At 37.7% G+C, this 21,790-nt stretch overlaps 2 long non-coding RNA genes across 8 annotated transcripts in view; both read right to left on the reverse strand.

Annotated features, from left to right (window-relative positions):
* Positions 1-4,062: 4,062 nt before the first annotated feature.
* LOC125328760 lies at positions 4,063-8,450 on the reverse strand. The gene is made up of 3 exons (XR_007204851.1): positions 8,364-8,450; positions 6,360-6,468; positions 4,063-5,680 (listed from the first exon to the last, which is right to left on the reverse strand). It is a non-coding gene; the product is annotated as an uncharacterized LOC125328760 (long non-coding RNA).
* A 9,977-nt stretch (positions 8,451-18,427) lies between these two features.
* The window catches only part of LOC125328895, a 52,799-nt gene continuing 49,436 nt past the window's right edge, over positions 18,428-21,790 (reverse strand). For all 7 annotated transcript variants that reach the window (XR_007204938.1, XR_007204936.1, XR_007204935.1 and 4 more), the window contains one exon: positions 18,428-19,875. This is a non-coding gene — a long non-coding RNA (uncharacterized LOC125328895). The remainder of the gene's footprint in view (positions 19,876-21,790) is intronic.

The raw sequence follows: 21,790 nt of genomic DNA on the forward strand, positions 1-21,790 counted from the left end.
ATCCTTCGAATCACAATCTCTGGAGATCCTATGCTCCAAAATGCAAACTCTTCTAGTAGCTACTCATAATTCCCCACAAATTAAAATTAAATTAGACTTCATTTAATATCTAAATTAAAATATCTTGTTCTATTTAGGGTTCGTGGTTAATCTTTTTAAAGCTACTGTTCCAATTTTCAGTTTTTCTCTAAATTAGCAATATTTCCTCCTCAGATTTCTCCGAAGAGGAAAGCCCTGTATCTGCACCAAGCAACATTAACTCCAATGGGAACAGGAGCTTGCTCACACAGAATTCACAGGTGTGATGACGAAGATTTAACCTTCTGACAGTGTTCATGTCAGATGAATTAACCTGCCTGCAAGGAAATTGCAGAACTAGGATTTCTTACTGTATAATTGAAAGTTTGAGTTCATAAAGATGAAAAGAAAACAGAAAGAAAACTAAACAAAATACTTCTCTCTTCTTCTGTTTTCTTGGAAGTGGGATTTTCTTTTCTGTTGTTTCATGACTTCTTTAACTCAAGGGTAAAACAATAACATTACAGAGATAAATTCTTAATGTCAGAGACTGAAAGAATCTGTCACTCTGCAATGAAAAATAAGCAATTTTAGCTTTGCAATGAAAAGGTAATTAAATCTTCTCAGTAAAATACAGTTTTAGGAATACTTTTTTGCAATGCCCTTGGAACCTGATTGGAGTTCGAGGGCTGAGCACCTCAAAATCAGGATTTAACATCTTTTTAATGGCCAGCATCTTTTGCAACAGGGAATCTTGAAAGCCTGAGAAGCTGGAGAGAGCTGCTTGTGCTTTTGTCAGTTTGCAAAGACATTCCCAAAGCTCAGGACAGACATGAAAGTCATGGGAGAGGAAACATCCCCACTGATATAGCAGTGTTGCTCTCTGTGCTCCTTCTGATTTACTGCAGCTCTGCATCGGTTCAGCCACTGTGCAGCTGCAGTTGATCTTTTCTAATGGCCATAACAGGGCCTGTTGCTGACCAGATGTAGATGAGGCTTTTTTAAAGCATCCAGTCCTTTCTGATGTACTCGACTGCATGCCTGTGACTCCTGCTGCTGCTTTTCCAAATGCCTCTCAAGCTCTAAGGTAGTTGAAACCTACTGTTTTGCACCCAGATTGTTCTGTCACTGGGTTCCTGCCATCCAGACCAGGAAGATTTGTTGCTCTTTGCTACCCCCAACTACCCCATCAGTGCTATCTTAATCCACTTCTTCCATCTGTTACTTCTGTACTTGAGAAGCCCTCTACCCACCCTCTGCCTTCAAAGAGACGCTCCTCACTATCACTGCTGTTGAAAATAGAGGCATGCACAGGCTCAACCTGCACTTGTCAGCAAACTCCAGCTTGGTTATCTTGCTTCTTATTTTCCTTTTCCTCAAGTGGGTATTATGCAGGTGGAAATTTGAGAGTGACCTGAGCAAGTCTCTGTTGGAGACTTTTCTATGTCCTGCATTAATCTCTTATTCCAGCCTTACACCTGTCTTCCACACAGAATGACAATCCACAAAATTGCTTGCTCATTTCAGTCAGGCACACCCACATACGATCAAGAAGTCCTTTAGGGAATATCAAACGTACAGATTATTTTGAAACAAGATATATATAAAATGTGGTGTCTCGTTGGAGCAGCTGTATGTTTGTTATTCACTCTGGCTGCTGGCTTAACAGTACAGGTTCTTTTTCCAATGAACAGTTCACTTCATGCTCATGAAACTTTTGCTTGGCATTCTTATGAAAATTTTTAAGTGTCTTCTACCAGCAGTACACCTCTTACATGTTATTGCCCCTACGATCAGTTCTCATTTTGGCAAATATCTTGCCCAGGGCAACCATGCACTCTGTAATTCAGATAAGAACAGCAAGGGAGCACAGATCTGTCCTGTGTACGTGTAGGTTTTTCTCAGTGCTTTCTATATTGCCTACATTCTGAATGTGTTTTGTGCTGGGTTGTAAGAGCAGAATAGCACAGGGCTTCCTGTGGTGTGAATTTTGTAAGAGTTAGCTACTCCCTGGTGAATGTCAATGGATGACAATACTACATCTATTCCATTAAGCAAAGGTGTTCTATGCTGGCTTTTCACTTTCCATTACAATTCTGTCTCACTCAACTACAGTCAATTCTCATTGTCTATTCACAGTAGTTGTCTCTAACGAGTCTTACTAGACCATCCTTCATTGGAGAACCTTAGAAGTTGGTTACACTATACAGCACCCAAGAGAGACAGTCAAAAAATAGATTCTCACAGGAATCTCCTCAACCATCAAGGAGAAATATCTTCTCTGAGAGTTGCCATATACAAAACAAGGCACAGCAGTATGTGTAATGCTTTTCCAACAATATGAAAAGGAAAAATTATATGGTATCGAAGCTGTAACTCTTAAACTCATTTTTTCCAGATGAATCCTTGAGAATTTTTATGCATTCCTTTAAAGGCATTAAATTACATCATGTTGTCACCAGACTCATTTTTAATATAGAAACAAAATATTTGAGAATTAAAATCAATAAAAAATTGGTGAAGCCACCATTTGAATTTAATCTCAACAGAGTGCATCATACATTCCTTGTCTGACCCACAGAGGTGGTTGTTTTATTACTGTTTGTCTCCTATGCACTTCTGTTATTGCATGCACATTTTGTATATTTGGACCCATTTTTAGCCGTGAAAACACACAATTTCATTTAATGTGTAGGCAGAAAAGAAGCTTACATTTTTTGCCAGATCTATCTAGAAGCAGCATCACTAACACCTTTTTTTAAATAAGGTGAAAGATAGAGGAAGCCTTCAGGCCAGGAGTGGAGGTGATTTTGTATTCAATGTTACTTTTAATTAAAACAATTGTAACTCATAATTGAAATACCTGTAACTTTTCACTAATCTTGGATTGGTCATTAATTCTCTTGGATTTTGATTCACCTGCTCCCTATTTATTTTATATATATATATATATATATATATATATATATATATATTTATATATATATATATATATATATATAAATATATATATATATCGATATACATATATATATATATATATATATATATATTTATATATATATATATATATATATAAATATATATATATATCGATATACATATTCATTGCTTATAATTCAGAAATAAATACTTAGCCCAGAGTTCTTAGTTATTAAAATGAACATTTTGTTAATGTTTTCTTACTCATTATTTCAGTCCATAATATAAAAATACAGTTAAAATATTAGAACCTACATTTTAAAATAGTTATATGGTTTGAATTTTTTTCAGTGGGTGATTTTTAATCTTTATGTAAGGTGTTAAATCTAGGAGGAAGGTAGAAGGTTTTGTTGCTCTGACTTAGTGTCTGGAGAGGCAGAGTTAGTATCTCCCACTGCCAGCTCAATGCATCCCTTTCCACTGTGAGTGGCAGAGACAAAATGCTTCAATTTCTGTACTATCTTTAGACAGCAATCAGATAAGTGCTCTCATAGAGATGGGCTGCTCCCCAATACCTGGTCAGTCAGTAAAACCCTCAGGCTCTAATGGCTTCAAGTTACTGATTTATGATAGGGATACTGAGGGAAGGCAATTGAGTGAGATCAGAGGTGGGAAAAACATTTTGCGACATTTTGGAGGACAAACAGGATGTGGAGCCCTGATCTTTGTTTGGAAGGAACAGCAAAACTTATAGATGTGATAATAACAGAGGAGTTGCCAACTGGCCTTAAGGAAGTCTGATGAGCTGGCAAAGCACTTGGACTACAGAGTAGGAGATAACTGGGAGTAGGGGATAAATGGGAATAAAGTCCTTTTTTTCTGAGATCATTCAGAATCTGGGTTGTGTTTCTTCTCCCACCTTTCCACTGCCTTCTGTATGTAGAGTGGAAAAGATTATTTGAATTTCCTGTAAGAATTACAAATTCTACCTTCAGTCTGCAAGGAGTGACTTTTATAAGGCATTTTTGGCATTGGTGAGAATGTGCTGCATTTTGGGTTGTTTTGGGTTGTTTTTAATTTTAATTGAACAGAAACAGCATATCAACATTTTTCAGGCTAGCATTCTGCAAAATGTTGAGGTGACTATTTTAACTGGTTTTTTTTTTTTTTTTGCAGGACTGTCATTTAAATATGGGGTAAAAACACGATACAGTCATTTAAATGCATTTTGTGTCAGATATTTTAATCCCTAAAGCATTATCTGTTGAACAGCGAGTAAAAGAGTATCTGAGATTTCTGAAGGTGTTACAGAAATAAAATCCTTAAGAAAATATAAAACTAAGATACATTTTGTAATTCTGATTCACTTATATTTTGAAATTTGGTGCTGTGATCCCTAAGTGGATCCTTTACGTTTCCTGAGTAAACCAATGATAAATTCTATGGACAGAACTCAAGACTACAAGATTCTTTTTAAGCTAATGAAGTGATGCAACTCGCAAATATTTTGGGAAGTATGTTGCATATAGACATATATCTAAGTTTACACAGGTCCTTTAGTCCTGAAATATTTATGTCACGAAGAAACTTGTCTGACTATAAATGTCATCAAAATCTGGCACATTCAAATTACAGCTTTTCAACTGAGTGTTATTTCTGTAAGGAACTACATCAAAACTCAGGTCTAAACACATCTAATCTTAGTTTAGACCCAGATCTAAATTTTACACTCCTATTCATAGTGTATTCTATCCTTAGTGGATCAATCTCAAATCTGCAAGAAAAATGGATGATATTTTAAAGTAAATATTAATCACATATAGCACCCAGTGCTGTTGATTTTGAGAGCCTGTCTTTGAATTAAAAACTGCAATTTTGAAATCCTGTTCCGTGATCAAATTGCTTCTCTGAGTTGTATTTAAATAATCAATCTGCATTCCATTTTTTGAGTTATAAATCATGGCTTTCAAAAGTAATATTTCCTCAAAAATTATGTAAATCCTTGTACAGTAAATCCAAATCAACTGGGATTTGGCTAGATTTGCTTTTCAAATATCTCTTCTTTGTTCTTTGCAGCTAAAATGAGAAATATTTATATTTTCTAGTCTGCCAGAAAAATCTGGATTTTGTGTCCTGTAAGAGGGAACCTGTTTCCAACACACGAACCTCTCTCTGACCATGCAAACAGGAAGAGGTGCAGCGCTCAGGTCAAGTTACCAGTTCAGGTCGAGGCAGTGGGAACTGGAATGTCAGTAGCTGCAAACTCATGTGCTCCATCCCCATATCCAGCCTGCCTCCCCTGACAACCTGGCTTCTCTGTCCCTGCTCCTCTCCCAAGTTCTTGACCAGTTCTGTGCTCCTGCAAGATGTTGAGATCGGACAACTTCTGCTTCCCTCCACGTTTTCCTTTGTTCCTTGTCTCTTGCCTTGTTGTACCCCTGGACATTGCCCATTAACACTGAAGTGCAGTCACGTTATTTATTTAGAGATGAGGTGGCAGTGCAGGTTGCTGCCCATCAGCACTGGGGCAACTGTGCAAGACTTGCTCACAGGAAGAAGAACCAAGCTTCTCCAACCCTTTGCTGAAGGTCAAACAAGCAGTTATCCTGGAAAAGTTCATGGGTCAGTTCTGAATTTCACCACGACACAGAAGTGTGTGCACAGAAGTGCAGCTCAGGATTGGAAATACAGCTCCTTGACATTCTGTTGCTGTAAAGCACTGTGGAATTCTGCCAGAAAGCTATGAAAAGAAATAGTAAGTTTCTCTTTTAAAGCAGACTATGAAAAGTAGAGAAGATTATTCCAGCTATACAGCAGAGCCTGGATTTAAATTAAACAGTGACAAGCTGCATATATTTCTTAAACTCATTACAAATATTTAACAACATTTGTGCTCTGGTTGGATAAATCATGGAAAGCAATGCTTTGTCACAAAGGTATGCCATGATTAACATTGAATAACTGCTTTACTAAGCACCTCTTGCTACTCCTGATAACAGAAGTAGCTGCTTACTATCCATTATACAATTATCAGGCTCTAGTCCTTTTATAGACTATAATCTAGCTTTAGGCCCTTCCCCATTCATAGCTATGCCTTTAATGGAGTTTACTTAGGAAGTGAATTATGCAGTTGTCAGTAACAAAACAGACAGGCTCATTTTTCTACTTCTTAAACAGCTAGCCATGCAAACAGACATAATATCTGGCAGGATCTTGCTATTTGTCTGTCAGCTCCACATCTTATCTTCATTGTTTGTCTAAAATACCTTCTCTCTCTAAAATAATTTTCAGGTTCCTGTGGCTTCCTGAAAGCTGGGAGAGTCTGTAAAAATGCTGTCAATGTGGTTGGTGCCCAACCACACAAACTGATCTGGTTGTTGTATTAGTCTAAATTTTTTTTTAAAAAGGAAATTTATTACCTAAAGCAATTTATCCAGAGCAGCTGTTCTGTCTCAGTTCCATCCAGAGAAGTGGTGTAAACAAACCAGAGGAAGACAAGTACTCCTCCCTTTGAAGCCAATGTTGAACCTGAAAATGGAGATGGAAAACATGATTTTGCCACAGACTCAGGTTGAAGTAATGCAGAGCCAAAAGGCAGTTCCTGGTCTCAAGGAACTTTCAAAATAGATAGTAAGAGGGAACTTTTGTTATTGTGCAAGGAGGAGAACTGGGCAAACTCAACCTACAGTCCAATACAGGCTAGCAGAGATTGCTGTGTCTGCTCTGGATGGACAGAGAGCTGCAGCACAGGGGGGCATGTTCAAAAAGGGGCCATTACAAGAAACTGGGGGGCTACTTAAAAAAAAAAGAAAATCAGACATGGCATAAGTCACCTTTCAGAGGCAGATACCCCAGTGCATCATCAATGGCACCGTCCAAAACTAAGGATGATTCACAGTGAAGGAAGCTTTTAACAATGCAGAAGGTGACAGGCATGATGTGACACACAGAATGAGAGGAAGTAGAGGTGAATCAAGGCTGAACACGGCTGCACTCCTACAGATGTGTTTGTAGCTGTGAAAGACGTTGCTCTTCTTCAGAGTGGAAAGGTCTTTTAATTTCCCAGTTGTATCGTTTCAGCTTGGTACTGCCCAGGTTAAATCACTTGTGTGCTTCAGATGAAAGTTTACAAATAAAGCCCAATGAAAGCAGGAGCAGGCACACATTTTTTAGAAAATACATATATAATAGACAGGAAACCAGTCTCTGATGTTTTCAAATCCTTAAATGCTCTCTGTTGCTACCTAGTATTGCAGTAAAGCTGAGGGGAAGGATGAGGAGTGCTGTAAGTGGCTGTATATCGCTGCTGCTGAGATGGTAACGTTGTGCCTGAATGGGGGAGCAGCCAAGGTTTCAGTACCAGCACACAGAGCAGTTCATGCATTGAGACTAAATGAAGTGTTTGACCCTCATGCTCATGAAAGAGGAAAACTTCCTGCCAGTGAAAACTTACTTATTGCACTACAGGCCCAAGTTCTGCTTTGCCCAGCAAAAAATCATGTTTCAGTCTGCATCAGCTTCCAGCAGGTGTTTATATTTATTACTTGTATGTTTTGCAAAAATATAAAGACAATATGAATTTTGATACTTACTTTCCTGAATGGCACCGTAATGCCATTAAATAAACCTGTTTTCACCACTGCTTTATCTTCTCTGAAATTAGTTTCACAGTTTTTCATAACTGAGTTAAAAAGCATTTCCACAGAGATACAGTATAGCTAACAAAAAACCTTCATTTCTTATTATCTCCTGATTTTTTTGCAAGTGTGACTGGCACTCTTCACACTTGCCAGAATAATAATAACCTTTGTTTTTCAGGACACTTCTAGTCCAAAATGAGAAATCTGAAAAGTTTTAGAAACATTTTCTTTTCTTACAAACTTTTAGAAACAACACATTAAAAAGAACTGCTATTTTCTTATAGTGTGGGTCTTTCTGAGTGCCCATGGCAGTTTATCTGGCTAACCATGAATGGTAATTAATCACACCAATATGTTCATCACAATGTCACCTGCTTTCCCTTTTCATTCCAAGCAGCTTTCCTGAGCACAGTAAATTTACATGTACAAAAATCCCAGAAATTTCAAAACATAATAGTTCCAGACACTGATTTTTTCCAAATCTACTTATTCATTTGACTGTAAATAATAATATTAGTAATAGATATAGTGCTCTTGCCATTGAAGTATATTATTTCCTAAATAAAGGTCAGTGTATCTGAAAATTTTTTTCAGAATCAGTACATGAAGTGCTGCTTTAATGAGTCAGAGAGCAGTGAAATATTGTGGTTCATTTTACTCAAACAGTGCCTCAGCTCATAATTAGCATACATTTGGTTTAGACAGCTAAATGAGGTTGCCTCAATATGGCTAAAAACTGAATGCAGTCACATACAAAACTACAAAAAAGTAAAAGTTTGTTACCTAGGGTATTCTTTGTTTTTGTTTCATGTTGCTGAACTATGCAGGCATCCAAGAGCACTCAAGTGTGATCATTGACTAGTATTGAATATCAGTAACTTGGGAGAAACAGAGAGAAATATGACCTTCAGAGATGCAGAAAATTTGCATAAATCAATAGTTTATTCAAGATTTTTTTTTTGTGCTACAGAACACCAGCAAGCTGCAGATCTAGATATGTTTTTATTATGTAATGATCAACATTAAAAATTCCATTATCAGAGCTAATAGCTTTGTGGTGGCTAAGGCATGATCAGAATATGCTGTCTTTATTGTCTGTATTAATGTCATCTTTCCATTTGCTGATAATACTAAAACCTTCTTTTGCTATGAGATTAGGCAGATTTGACTTGGAAGTTATACACACACACTGAGACATATGACATTGTTGAAGGTGCTTTTTACTCCTCACGTTTAAAATGTGTTTTTCCCGAGTAAATTGCCTATGGTATATACATTTTTGTTTAAAGCATGTCACTGCTTTTCTTCTCAGAGGCAAAATTGCTTGGCTTTTTATTTTAATTTCCTTTTGGATAAAACTTTAATCTAGGCCTCCTAGAGGCACAAGAAGCTCTGAAGTGGGATTACTGGTGAAAATTCTTCTGGAATGACCTTCTTTCCAGAATAAAATTAAAGTTTGAGGATTTTATATAAAAGAGGAGGCACCCTGCTGCTGCATATCTTCCTTTTGCTGATTTGCACAAGCATATAAAAGTAATATTCCTTTAACTTTGTTTTCTATGTATATAGACTTTCAAGACACACAAAAAGTCAACATCATTTTAAACTCAGTTTTTCAGTGAGAAAAGTACTGCATCATTTTTATTTTGATGTGTCTTGTATCCAACACTATTCACCAGCAGCTGAACCACAGACTTTCATAAGCCAGAGGAAAAAACAAATAGCTCAAATCTTTCATCTTTGAGCAGAAATCACTGGGAAATCCAGCTGTTCCCCCAAGCCCTTCACAAAGGAGGTCCAGAGAGGTTCAGTCCTTTTCCTTTCTCTAACTCACCTGCATGGAGCTGTTTTTGGAAATGATGCTCTGTAAATGTCAGCAGTGTAAGAGCAACAAAGCACAAGGAAAGAATATCACTGTAAAATGCCACTGGCAAACTGAAATTTATTAGAACCCCATTGAAAAGGAAAAGAGAGCTGGTGGTAGAAAATTAACATAAACACAGTTAAATCACTACACCAGAGGCAGTGGCCTCTGTTCACATAAGAAATATGTTCTCTGGAGATTTTTGCTGCATCTTATTATCTTCAGTGGTGGCTGCTAAAATGTCACCTTCTGTCTGCAGAGCACCAGAAAACTGTCCTTTCTTATCAGACTCTAATTTGGCAACAGCAATGCACACACACGACTTCTAGGCTTGATTATTGCAATCCATTACAGCCAGGAATGAAGCCATTTGCCTTGAGACAGCCCCAGTTGTATCAACCCTCTGGCTCAGCAGCCAGAGCTGCCAGTTCCCTGCCATCAACTTTGCCCCTATTTCCTTCCCTGGATCCCTGCAGTATCCACAATCCAATTCCAGGCTCTCATTTTCCCAGTGGGAGTGGGCTGCCTAATCAGAGCCATCCCTGAAGCTGGCACTGACTGGAGCCTGTGCTGGCAGCAGCTGCTGGGCATTGGGTGAGGATTCTCTCCTGGAGAATGAGCTGACCACTCCCTCACAGATGGGCTCTCTCCACCAGTTTTCCAAGCCAGCTCCTGGATTCTTTGTCTACTCAAACCGCCCACTGAAATGAGGGTGATTTGCATGCACTCAGGATGATCAGATTCCCAATCTCTTTCTTCTGGAGAATAATATTTAGTTAATTAAGATGCTGAAATAAAATTGAGGCCTTTATAGTTATTACCTAAATTATTATTTTATATCAATATTTTTATCTGAAAATAGTGTCTTCTAGTATTTGGGCTCTTAAAAGACTGTGAAAGTGTAGCTTGCCGCTGTTACTATACAAACATAGATGCTGTGATCAGAGACTCATGAAATTGAACTTGCTGAGGATGGACCAAAAGTCTCTGATAATAGCTAAAGGCAGATGTCTAGGCAAGAACATTGAAACCAGGTAGGAATACAGGGACAATTTCTGTGATATCCTTTCCCAGTTTGCTATAGTTTTTTCCTTAGGAACCTCCTGAAGGGATTGCCCCTACTTTTGCACTTAGCAGGCTTTTCTTATACATAATTGTTTTAGTAAATGGTTATGAACAAATAGCCATTCTCCTTGCCAAACAAACACAGGAGGAGAATAGGTGTAAGCATGGGACTACATTAGTATTGTAAAAATAAAACTGAACAGTCGCCTGGTCTGCAGCAAGCCAAACAGAGATTTGTTTTCTTCATGCTATAGTCTCATATGGTTAGCTTTCTTAAGGAGTGGAAACTCTCTGACAATTCTCAAATTCTTTCCTAGGAAGGGACAGCAGCAAATATATTGATCCCAGTTACACACACTGTTCGGCCAGGCTGAAACCAGAGCAAGAGTCAGGTAAACAGCGGGTACAGACCCTCCAAACCCCAATTTGTTAGCAACTAAGGAAGAATTTCCATCAGAGTTCTATTACTGGTCATTACATTACCCATACAAAAATATTGTCTCTCAATGTATTGCTTAAAGCAGGAATGCAGCACAGCTGTACTGGATCATGCCAAAGGTGATTTCTTTTCCATCTCTGATGGAAGGGAAGAATGTAGGAATAGGCAGAGTTTATGGATACGTACAACTACTATTTCCCAGCCTGCGGTCATTTGCACTCCTGGGGCATTTTGAGATTAGCTCTGTTTTGGCAAATATTTCCCACTTTTAGAGTTCTCTATTTTGAGATACAGGCACTAGAAGGGTACTTAATTCCATTTGCCTTTCGCTGAGCACCAAGTTGTCTTTTTCACACAACTGTCACAACACCAAGATTTCTGAGTCATAGTGTTCAGCCTGGAACTCATCATTCCATGCATGATTGCTGCACATCAGATGCACATCAGATGCATCGTTTATTTAATTAATTTCCATTTGATTTCACCTGCCATTTTATTTGCTCAGTCACTCCAGTTTTTGCAATTAAGTTTTGCAATTAAGTAAGTTTTTGCAATTCTGGCTGTGGATTCGCAAATTATGCATCTCAGGACAGATAGGAAGTATTGTACGGATACAGAAAATGGGGGGGAAATCCATAGGAGAAGTGCAAATATAATTAAAACAAAGAGTATTTCATTTCATGTAGTAAATGGGGACAGTGCAAGAGCACCAAAAAAATTCAACCGATTCTGACTGATTTATTAATAAACAGAGAAGACAGTTTATGCAGAGTTTATGCAGCATTACAAGAGGAGTACCTGTAAATCACTGTTTGGTTCAGCTTTTTTTTAAGCAGCAGCACAAATAGTTAAGAATCTGGTAAGAAAAAACATATTCTGAACATATCACTATAGGAAGAAACACTGGAAATCTGGTGAATATCCTGTCCCATTTTACCCACTCCACAGCTACTGAGCTTTAGATTGTTCCTCTCCAAACCTTTGGAGATTCTTCTGTTTCTTATTTTTATACTGGTTGTAGAAGAAATAAGTTTTACTATTTTAAACTCAACCTTTTAATATTGTAAACAATTGAAGAAAACAAGCAAAGGGCATACAATGGGATCTCTTTTAAAGAGATTACTGAATTTTTACAGGAAGTAAGTACCCTGTAAATAACTCCTTGGAATTGTAGCCATTAAAGGCAACTGCCTATCACAAAGCTTGGACAAACACAGTTCTAGGAATATTGCTTACTTACTGTGCAATTGGCATCTCTTGGAGCAAAGATTTTGAATCAGTAATCAAGTAGAAATATTACTGTGACCCCAAACTCCTCAGCTACTTAAATGTAAGCACAGATGCTCAAGTGAAACATGAGTTATCTCTCTTCTTCAGTTGGACAGGAATTATCACACATAAGTAAGTTAAAAGTCTCTTTGCTGTTTGGCCCAATTTTAGGAATTGCTGGGCCAGATCTCGTGCAGCATCCTGGCAAAGTCTTGTACAGTTTATTCCCAAACAATCCTATATTGAGGCAATAATAACACAAGGCTAGGCTATGCTTCAGCTTAAAGGATAAGACTGCAGCTGTGGAAAAACAGCTGTTTCATCAATGTCTTCCTCAGTGGCTGACACCGAAAAGAAAAGGATGTGGGATGCTGAATGTGGAGACAACAGTCATTTGAAAATAAAGCTGAAAAGTATCAAGTGTCACTTCAAGCCACTAGAGAAAATCAAAGTGTATTTTAAAACACGCAGACTTACCTGGGTGGCTGGATTTCCTGCTGAATGCTCTGTATAGATGCTTGGCCACAAGATTTCCTGGTTCATCATAATACCTGGGGTAATTCATTAGGTTTGCCACCCATGTTGTTAATCTGAAAGCAGTGTTCCTTTAAATCCATAAAAGAAATCAATATCCAGAAGGCTTTTCAAGGCTAGAATATGATGCAGTTGCAAAGCAAACAGAGAAGCTGCAGCATGAATGACAGCTTTACTAAAACATTAGGCTTCACCTAAGGCCAAAATCGTGTGTAAGTGGAATAAAATTGCCACTAATGATCTTGGTCATTAATGTTTAATTATGCATTTCATTACGTAAAGTTATTATTGTAAAGGATTTCATTAGGAACAATTAGAGTGCCTCTCTTCTAATTTATATGCACCTGTTCTTAATTACCATGGTATTGAAATCAATACTGAAAAATGCTTAGGTACTTTACATTCGACATAATGTGCTGTATATAACTAGGATTACAACACCTTCCATGTTATTAGCTGACAGTCAAGTTAACATCTGCTAAAATATGTTCCCTTTGTTCTAAAATGAGGTCAAATCATACTGCCTGTAAAATCCGAGTTCCTTAGCAAAGGCAGAAGTTATCAGAATGTGTATGTAATTGATGTTTGTAAGCCATTTTAAAATAATCTTTTGTGGTTTCTGTTGTTTTTAATGTCTTCATTCTAGAGTCTCTGTCACTATTATATACCACTGCTATATATAGTATGCATAATATAACTGCTAAAGCAGCTTTCTTAGCAGGCATTACCATAAGATATCCTGACAGAAAGAGTTGCTAGGGATAATAACTACGTGCCAACAGGAGGATAGCAAATCCCAGATGTTTCATGTGAGACAGCACACTAGAAGCCCATCATCAATTCACTTCTCACACATATCGGTTCAGCTTCCAAACCACTTCTTATTCTTGTAATTTTTCATACATATCTAGACATTCTATACAGAAAGTCCAGTTTCTAAAATATTTAAATGTGTAATGGTGTTTTCTCACGCAATTAATGAAAATGTTTCTTGATATGTGTCAGTGATTATATTTAACAAGCAATTCTTCAACAAGTAAACAATCCTTCAGCAAAGTATCAGTGGGGTTTTAGAGCTCAGCCCTAAAATTGCTCAGACACAGCAACAAACACAGGAGTAGAAGGAGAACCCTCCCAGTTTCTTTCCTCTGGCATTTTGGTTTTGAAACCCTACAGCCCACTGAGATTTCAAACACGTTGTTATTTAAAGCCATTAAAGCTAAAAATTGTTTGTGGTAAATGGAACCCCAAGCACGCTGGACACCTGTAGGAAGCGTGGCGTGGCTTTTTAGATTGTATCTGGTTCCTCAACTGCCTGGCATGCTCCAGGCAAAATGTGGCCTGAGGTGTCCTCCCAGGTACCAGACTTTTGTTTAATCTTAGGTGTAACTGAGTCAGATCAGCCCCATTGCCTTTATTTTCCTCTCTCCCGTGGCCATCCTCCCACTTATTCAAGCTTCAGCAGCATCAGAGCAAGAGCTCTAAGTGATGAATGCTCTTTAAACCACCTAAATCTGATCAGATCCATGTGGTCACTTGTGTTCTAAGCCAAAGCATTTTGACATATGCTCTCTTGCACCTGCCCCATAATTCACAGTATGCTGTTCCCCTCTAAAAGGAAAAACAGGGAACGTGAAGAAATATAGCACCGATGTGGTTGCAGGGAATAGTCTACATGGCCTTTGCAGCACTTAACAGGAAACTGACCCATGATACAGTAATACACAGAAATAACAGAATCAATTTATTTTTCATAGAAACACAAACAAAAGTTTATTACCAGTTATGGCAGCTATGGCATGTCTATAATAACTCATAACATCTTTCTTACATGAGAATGGAGTTCTCCAGCACATTCTCTTACCCAAAGATTTTCTTCCATGCCCTCAACATTTGCTGGCGTTTCAAGACGAAGCCAAAAATTTTGCCTGTGAGATTCGCAGGGTGATAGAGGGTGAAACTGTCTTCACAGGATGAGTTTAGCAGGAGGAAACTTCAAAGAAAAACTGACTGATGTGGCAAATATATGAAAAGCACAAGAACAAAGCAATACTCTCAATTGTGGGGAAGTTAGGATTTGGATCTCAATACTTCAGACTTAACTAAACACTAACAAACCAAATTAGCACAGGCAAACATCATCTAAGGCTTGCTTCTAGTGCAAATTAAAGGCTATTCTTTAGGGGTTTTTTCTGAAGTATGACTTATAGATGCTCCATTTGCAAGCCATATCTTAATTGCATTGCTCTGATGTTCTGGCTTTATTGCATATTTTTAAACATGAAGCTGACAACCCAATGGCATTCCTCTAAAATGTTTATTTGAATTATTGTTTTGCATCCATTTCCTTAATTATTTTATTTAAAATAGACATTCAAATGAACAGTCCTGAAAGATCACTTTGTTCAGAAGGATGATATCAACACTGCAGAAATATCTGCAATATAATTACATTGTCAATGTATTTTAAGTTTTTCAGGTAATTGCAGTTTATCTTCACAGAAAAATACTCTAGATAAAAATAATTGTCAGATATAATCACAGAATCTACTTAAGTATCTTCTTTAAATGTGGTAAACGTTGGTTTAGGGCTTGGTTTAGTGCTTGTGAAAGACTAAGGAAGAGAAGCAAGTAAGATCCTTGCACTGGATAAGCATTCCAGCTTTTATCTTCCAGTTCACCAGAGACCAGTTGTTTCTATTTCTGGGACTTTCCTGCATAAACTGCTTCTTACACTGGATGTGTAGCACTTTTGTGATGTGCACCAATTACGTATCCTTCTCCCTTTGTACAGAATCCCAGTTTTGTGATGCAGGACAAGGCTTTTGTCTGGTTTGGGATCAATCACTGAGACTCTTTTGCTATAAAGTGATTGGAATTATTCATTAATTTTCCAGACCAGTAGTTTTGTCTTTCATGAAGTAAAATTGATTTCCTTATCTGAGCTTGTGAAGAAGTGAAATGTGCATCTTTCTTGATTCATAGCTCAGGATGGACAGTAATGGAGAAGCTTTGAAAGCAGCAGGTTTTGAGACCCCAGAAATGACAGGTCTTGGCGCAACAACCTAATATTTACTCATGGGTGGGCTGCATATTGCACTAGATAGCACTTTGGAAAGAGGATATTTAAATTTGGGGAGAATAAATCCTTGGGGAGCACTCGCTTTTCTACAGATTTGCTTTATTCATTCTCTGCTGGAGAGCTTCACGACAGTTTATAGTGCTCAACAAATCTCTTTGGTTGCAAGAGGGGTTGATTTATTCCACCATGTTTGAATCACCTGGGAGAAATAGAAGCAACTTGGAGTTGAATTACTGAGTAATCTATAGCTTCTTTTTCAAGGACCAGCAGACTCAGGAACAGACAGCATTTCCATCAGAATCTTACCTATCTTCTGGCCAGATGGTAGCAAGGAGCATTGGAAATCTGATTAATACCCTGTGGTGGGTTTTACCAGCTCCCTAGTTTCTGGCCTTTCAAACACTCCAGACCTTTTGAGAGTCTGTTCATAATATTACTACAGTTGTACCTCATATCCCTTTGGGTCACTACAAAAAAGGGTGAAATCCTGGTTCTCCTCTTTTATTTAACTGAAGATCTGTGGCATTTTCCTATCTAGAAGCTAACATTGCAGGAGCTATATTGTTTCCCTTTCCAGTGTAGTCTGGGAATGACTGTGCAGTCCTTGCACAACCAGCAACACAGATTCTTGAATTAAAGCCTGAAAAAGAGGGTCTGTATTACTTTGAATTTAGTCTAGACTTTTACCTTTTATCCACAATCTACCCCATCTACTTTGCAGTAAAAATGCAAATCTTTTAAGCCTAGAGTATAATTAGAGTTCCAGACCTAGATTCCTGTCCCCTATGGCTGCTGTTTGACTAATTTCTTATTTTGTCCATTTTTCTTTCCACTGAGAAGATACTAAAAGTACTGCATTAATGTGCTTTGGACAGAAAAGAAACAGAGATAAATCAGCTACAGTTATTCCCTGGTCTGCAAAATAATTGCCTTGAAAGCCATTTTTCTTACTGTTAGCTCCTACCTTCAGAACTGTCTGCATTCATAACAAGGCTTTGCATCTAGATATTACTATAGCAGGGCATAATCTCTGCAAAAGTAAAGCTTACCAGTCACTGTCTGTGAAAAGATCCTTTTTGCAGGTTCTACCCACATGGTTAGTTGGAAGAAGCCATGGGGAGTGTAATTGGATGTGTATTGCACCAATACAGAGAGCGGGAAATATGTGCCACTAACGACAAAGTATCAAACCCCCAAAGAGTAAAAACATAACCTAAGACCTTTGATGGTTCTAAATTCTATTCCTCATTTAAATTATATAGTCCTTTATCCCTTATAAACACCTGTGATTACAGTGAGATAAACACTTCACAGAGGTGTTACCCAGCAGGTGGTGGTGTCACAGTTTATGAGTGTTTCCAGCAGCTGGAATGAATATCTGAAATGTAAGTCAGACACTGGAAAACTAAAAGCTTCAAAAGTGGGTTCTAACACAGCTTAGAATTGCAGCACTGGGATCTCTGACCCAACTGCAATTTGGGAACTCCTGACACAGTGGTTCTTCTGTAATTTCTGATAGCATCAGCAGAACTTAGCTAAGCATGCAAGGAAGGAGTCCGAAATAAATACCCTTCATGTTCAACACAGCCGAAATATGAAGGTCACCTCAAGAAATGGAAATCAATGTATGCCAAGAACAAAGGGCCAACACAAAATATAACATACTATTATCCCAACCCATAGCACTGTACACAGCTTACTGTCAACAAATGCTCAGAGAAACAAGAGAGATGGAGTGAAATCCCTCTTATTATAGATGTTTGGAAAGAAAAGCAACTGGAAACAAATGCATTCCACCAGGGAGAAATCTCAATCTCCTATGAAATGGCTGACAACTGAGTTGTCTTAGACCAGGGCACAGGAGGAGAACCATAAATAAATTAAACTTTTTACTGTTCCTTTGATAAGTGATTTATCTCAATCTTCTTCTTATCATGAAATCTATTATGTATAGTTTTTAAAGTTGTAAGATGGTGGTGTGCTAGATGGAGTTTGAAGGATCTGTTAAAATCCCAGTAAATGAAGAAGACCTGAACAGCATGAGGTTATAATCAGTAGTGCCTTTTTCTGGGTTACGTTTTATCTTCTTTTACCACATTCTTAACTGACTTTTAAACTGTGGTAGGACTGGTTGCAGACTTGGTCCCTACAGGACACACAGGGTACACAGTGCATGAGGAATAAACTCATTCAAATCTGCAGATAGAGGAAGGCTGAAGCAACTGTGCCCAAATTCCTATCAGAAGAGAATTGCATGGTTAATGAATCACACTGAATCTACATGAGATTTGAGAGTCCTAACTGCTTAACCTCAAAAAATCATGATTTGGTCATCAGTTCTGCAGGATGAGCGAGAAGGGTGCTTTTGGCAGTAGTTTTGAACAAAAGAACAGATCAGTTGAGAAAATACAACTTTGGTACTTCCCATTTGCTTTGTCAGCCTAATGGAATCAAGATAAAATGAGGTATTAAGTATCATTTCCAAGGGGCTAAAGTGGAAGACCTTTATTGTCCAAATGCCAGCCCTGAAAGTGAAGGGAAATCCAATCAATAGTGCAAGGTAAGTTTCTGCACAGAAAAAAAAATCAATGAGCTCTGGCAGCTGTCTGAAAACTTTATTAGTTCAATGAATCACATTTATACAGACACTAATAATTATAATGTAAATAAGGCAGTCAGAGTAAAATAGTCCATCATATAATACTCAGTATGCCAATGTTATTACCATAGTGTTACAATTACCTAAGTTTAATAGAGAAATATAAGACACTCACAGAAAGTAATTGAGATAAAAGAGCACAGTAAATTGGTATAGTACTGCAGAGAGCGATGAGCCACACTTATTAATTTCAACAATTACAAACCTACAGAGCAAGTTCTACTTCTCTTATCCCAATGAATGATTATGTTAAAGCAAATAGTCCACACTCCTAATGGAATTCCCCTACTTCATAAAACTGGAAGGTTTGTTAAACATCCCACCTGGATTTTCTGCAATGCTGTGCTGCATGTATTTGAGTGTTTCTTCTGCAGCATTAATTGCAGAGGGGGAAATTCCTTGAAGTGCTGTCGAATGTCTCTGCACTTTGAAGTGTCTGAGTGTGGCAGACATGCCATCAGCCTGCCTCAAAGACAAGGACCTCCACAGTTTTTTACAATAAATAAACTAGTTCTATTTTGTGTTCCCCTTACTCTAAAACTACCTCTCCTTTACAATCCCTGAAGTTAGCTCATGTACTCCTGCCCTTTTGAGTGGCTTCTTCAAAGGGAGGTAAAAAAAAATTGACTGGCTGACAAAACAGCATTAAAAAAAAAGAAGAAAAAGGAAAAAAAAAAAAAAAAAGGAGAAAATAATCCAGTAAGATACAGTAGTGTTCAAACTTCTACATGGCAAGGAGAAAAAGTAGGACAGAGGTTTTGCATAACCAAAATAATTGCCATTATAAGGAACAAGTCAAACACAGAGAAATACTAAAATTCTAGCAAGAAATTCAGCCTGGCATGCACCTTGGCATGATTTATATCATACATCTCTTAGAGAATTTCCACTGGAGAGGGACAGGGAGAGGCCCTGCTTGTGGTCTAAGGAACACAGGACTACCTGATCCAGTTGGCTTTGGAAGTCAGCTGGATGAGATTTTATGATTAATCATAAAATGCACAAAATGAAGTGCTTATATGGTAGGATAACCAGCAAAAACCTTGCTGAGCTCCTCTTTGCTGAACTCACACATCCTGGGACCTCTCCCACTTGTACAGGTGACTATGACTTGTCTAACAGCCCCATAAAACTCTCTGACCTTATTACACTACTGGTTTGTGATTAGTTACCTGGTCTTAAAATGGTATGAATAATTAGGGTGACCTAATTTTCCACACAGCCACAACATCCAGCAATTAATTCTTCTGTTCCCAAAACAATATTTCCTCTTGCTAGTTGCACAGGTGTTCCTCCTGCAGCTTCTTTTTCATGCCATCTTCCTTAATCCCAGAGGGCTGCAGAGGATTCTCAGCCTGACTGCTCCACAGAGCAGCAAAAAGTCTGAAAAGAAAGCATAAGATTAAGTGTCTCAGCTGGGGGGAAAGGGAAAAAATAAATATGCACGTATCCTGAGATGCTTCAATGCTTTTCATGAATGAAATTGTGCTGTGCATGAAATGTTTTCAAAGAGAGAAGGAAACCATTTTTTAAATGTTTGCAAGTTCAATTTAGTAATTAATACTTTGCATAGATATTACTAGGGGAACAGTTAAAGATGGGTGAGGCCGAAAATACCTGTTCTGAATTTGAATTTTCACAAGCAATCGGAAGGACAATTAAAAACGATAATGTGCAAGTGATAACAGCTTGAGAATTCATTAAAGTAGAACCTCAAAATCTTTTGATTTGCAGAACCTCTTCAGTACTGTATTTAATTACTTTTGCAGCATTCTTAGGATTTACAGTTTGAAACCTTTAGACTCTGGGAAAGATGAAAGGTTTGTGCCTGTTTAACAGTGTCACCTATGAGTCTGAATAGAAGGAAAAAATATGTAAAGCTGGGAGAGGGAATTACTGCTGGGACATATGTATGCATTTTCCTGCCGCTGTAGGAATGTATGGATTATCAGTCTGGGTCACTTTGTCTCTGGAAGAAATTCAAGAATTCACCTATACGCCTTGTTTTGCCAGCTGCTTTTCTTCAAAGGTATCCAAGTGAGTTCTGCCAGCATAAATCTTTCCATGAAAGAGCAGCATCTGCATCCTGGCCCATAACACTCACAGGCTTTTACAGGCTGCTTCATGGGAGATGAGGTGTCCTGTCTGACAAGTTGAAGGAGCAGCGTCAGTTGTATGGCTCTTCTAAAAACTGTATCCAGGATGAGATATTTCAGGAACACCAGAAAAACTTCTTGCTCTTATGAGAGGTGTCTTTACATATCTCTGTGTCAGCTTAACTAGCATGTGATAGCACAAGCTGCTACTGATAAAGCCAGATCTGTCATATGGAAAACCATAAAGCACTGCTTCAAATGTATGCTTATATTTCTTTTGATACAGACCAATTCCTAGGATTTAATAGAGTAAAATAAAAAGTTGAAATATACTTTATATTAAAACAGATTCAAAGTAAGAAAAATATATATTGGAGTTTCTTAAATGAGCTGTTTCAAGCTTGAGAGCATTTTCAGAATTGCATTTCAGATACTGAAAATCCAAATTTTTTCACACTGGTTCATATCTAAAAGGGATGTATGTTGAAATGTTTCATATGATGGAAATCCTTTTCCCCCACTAGTTATACTTTTATCTTTTATTCCTCCCCCTGCCCCACCCCATCCTAAAAAAAAAAAACAAACCATAAAAAGAATCCATGACGTTGGTCATTGAGGTATTCATATAAAAATTTAAAAGGAACCTCAGCTTTTTATAATATAATTATGTATGAATTCCCTTTAAAGTCTGATCCAGTATCCACTGACTTCAAAGAACAGATCTTTTTTGGATGAGACTAGTCACTGAAGAGTTTGGATGATATTAGTCACTGAAATGCAGATTCTGTGTTACCAGACTCTCTGCCTATATTATGGCTCTTAGGTGAAGACCCCACTATTAGCCCACAACAAGCTTTACAAATTACCACAGTATTATGAAGTTACAGTGGTATATTATCCCTTAAGTGTTCAAATCTCTTCAAAATTCTCTCTCTGTTATTATGAATTATATATTAAAAATGCTGTTAATTCATAATAAGGCTGCAAAATTTATACATAAAAGAGCATTTCTCTTTTGAGGAACCTTACACTAAGTTGAAAAAAAAATGTCTGCCCATAAAATTAACATATCAAACCTTCAGGTTTAAAAGAAAACGTCATAAATGCAGAAACTTAAGACATTTGCATAGCTCAGACAAGAAATTTCATGTTGTCTACTGCCAGTTTTATCAGTGTTATGTTCAATGATCCTTTCCTGCATT

This window comes from Corvus hawaiiensis, chromosome 7 (genome assembly GCF_020740725.1).
Source record: "Corvus hawaiiensis isolate bCorHaw1 chromosome 7, bCorHaw1.pri.cur, whole genome shotgun sequence".
NCBI classification, from domain to species: Eukaryota; Metazoa; Chordata; class Aves; order Passeriformes; family Corvidae; genus Corvus; species Corvus hawaiiensis.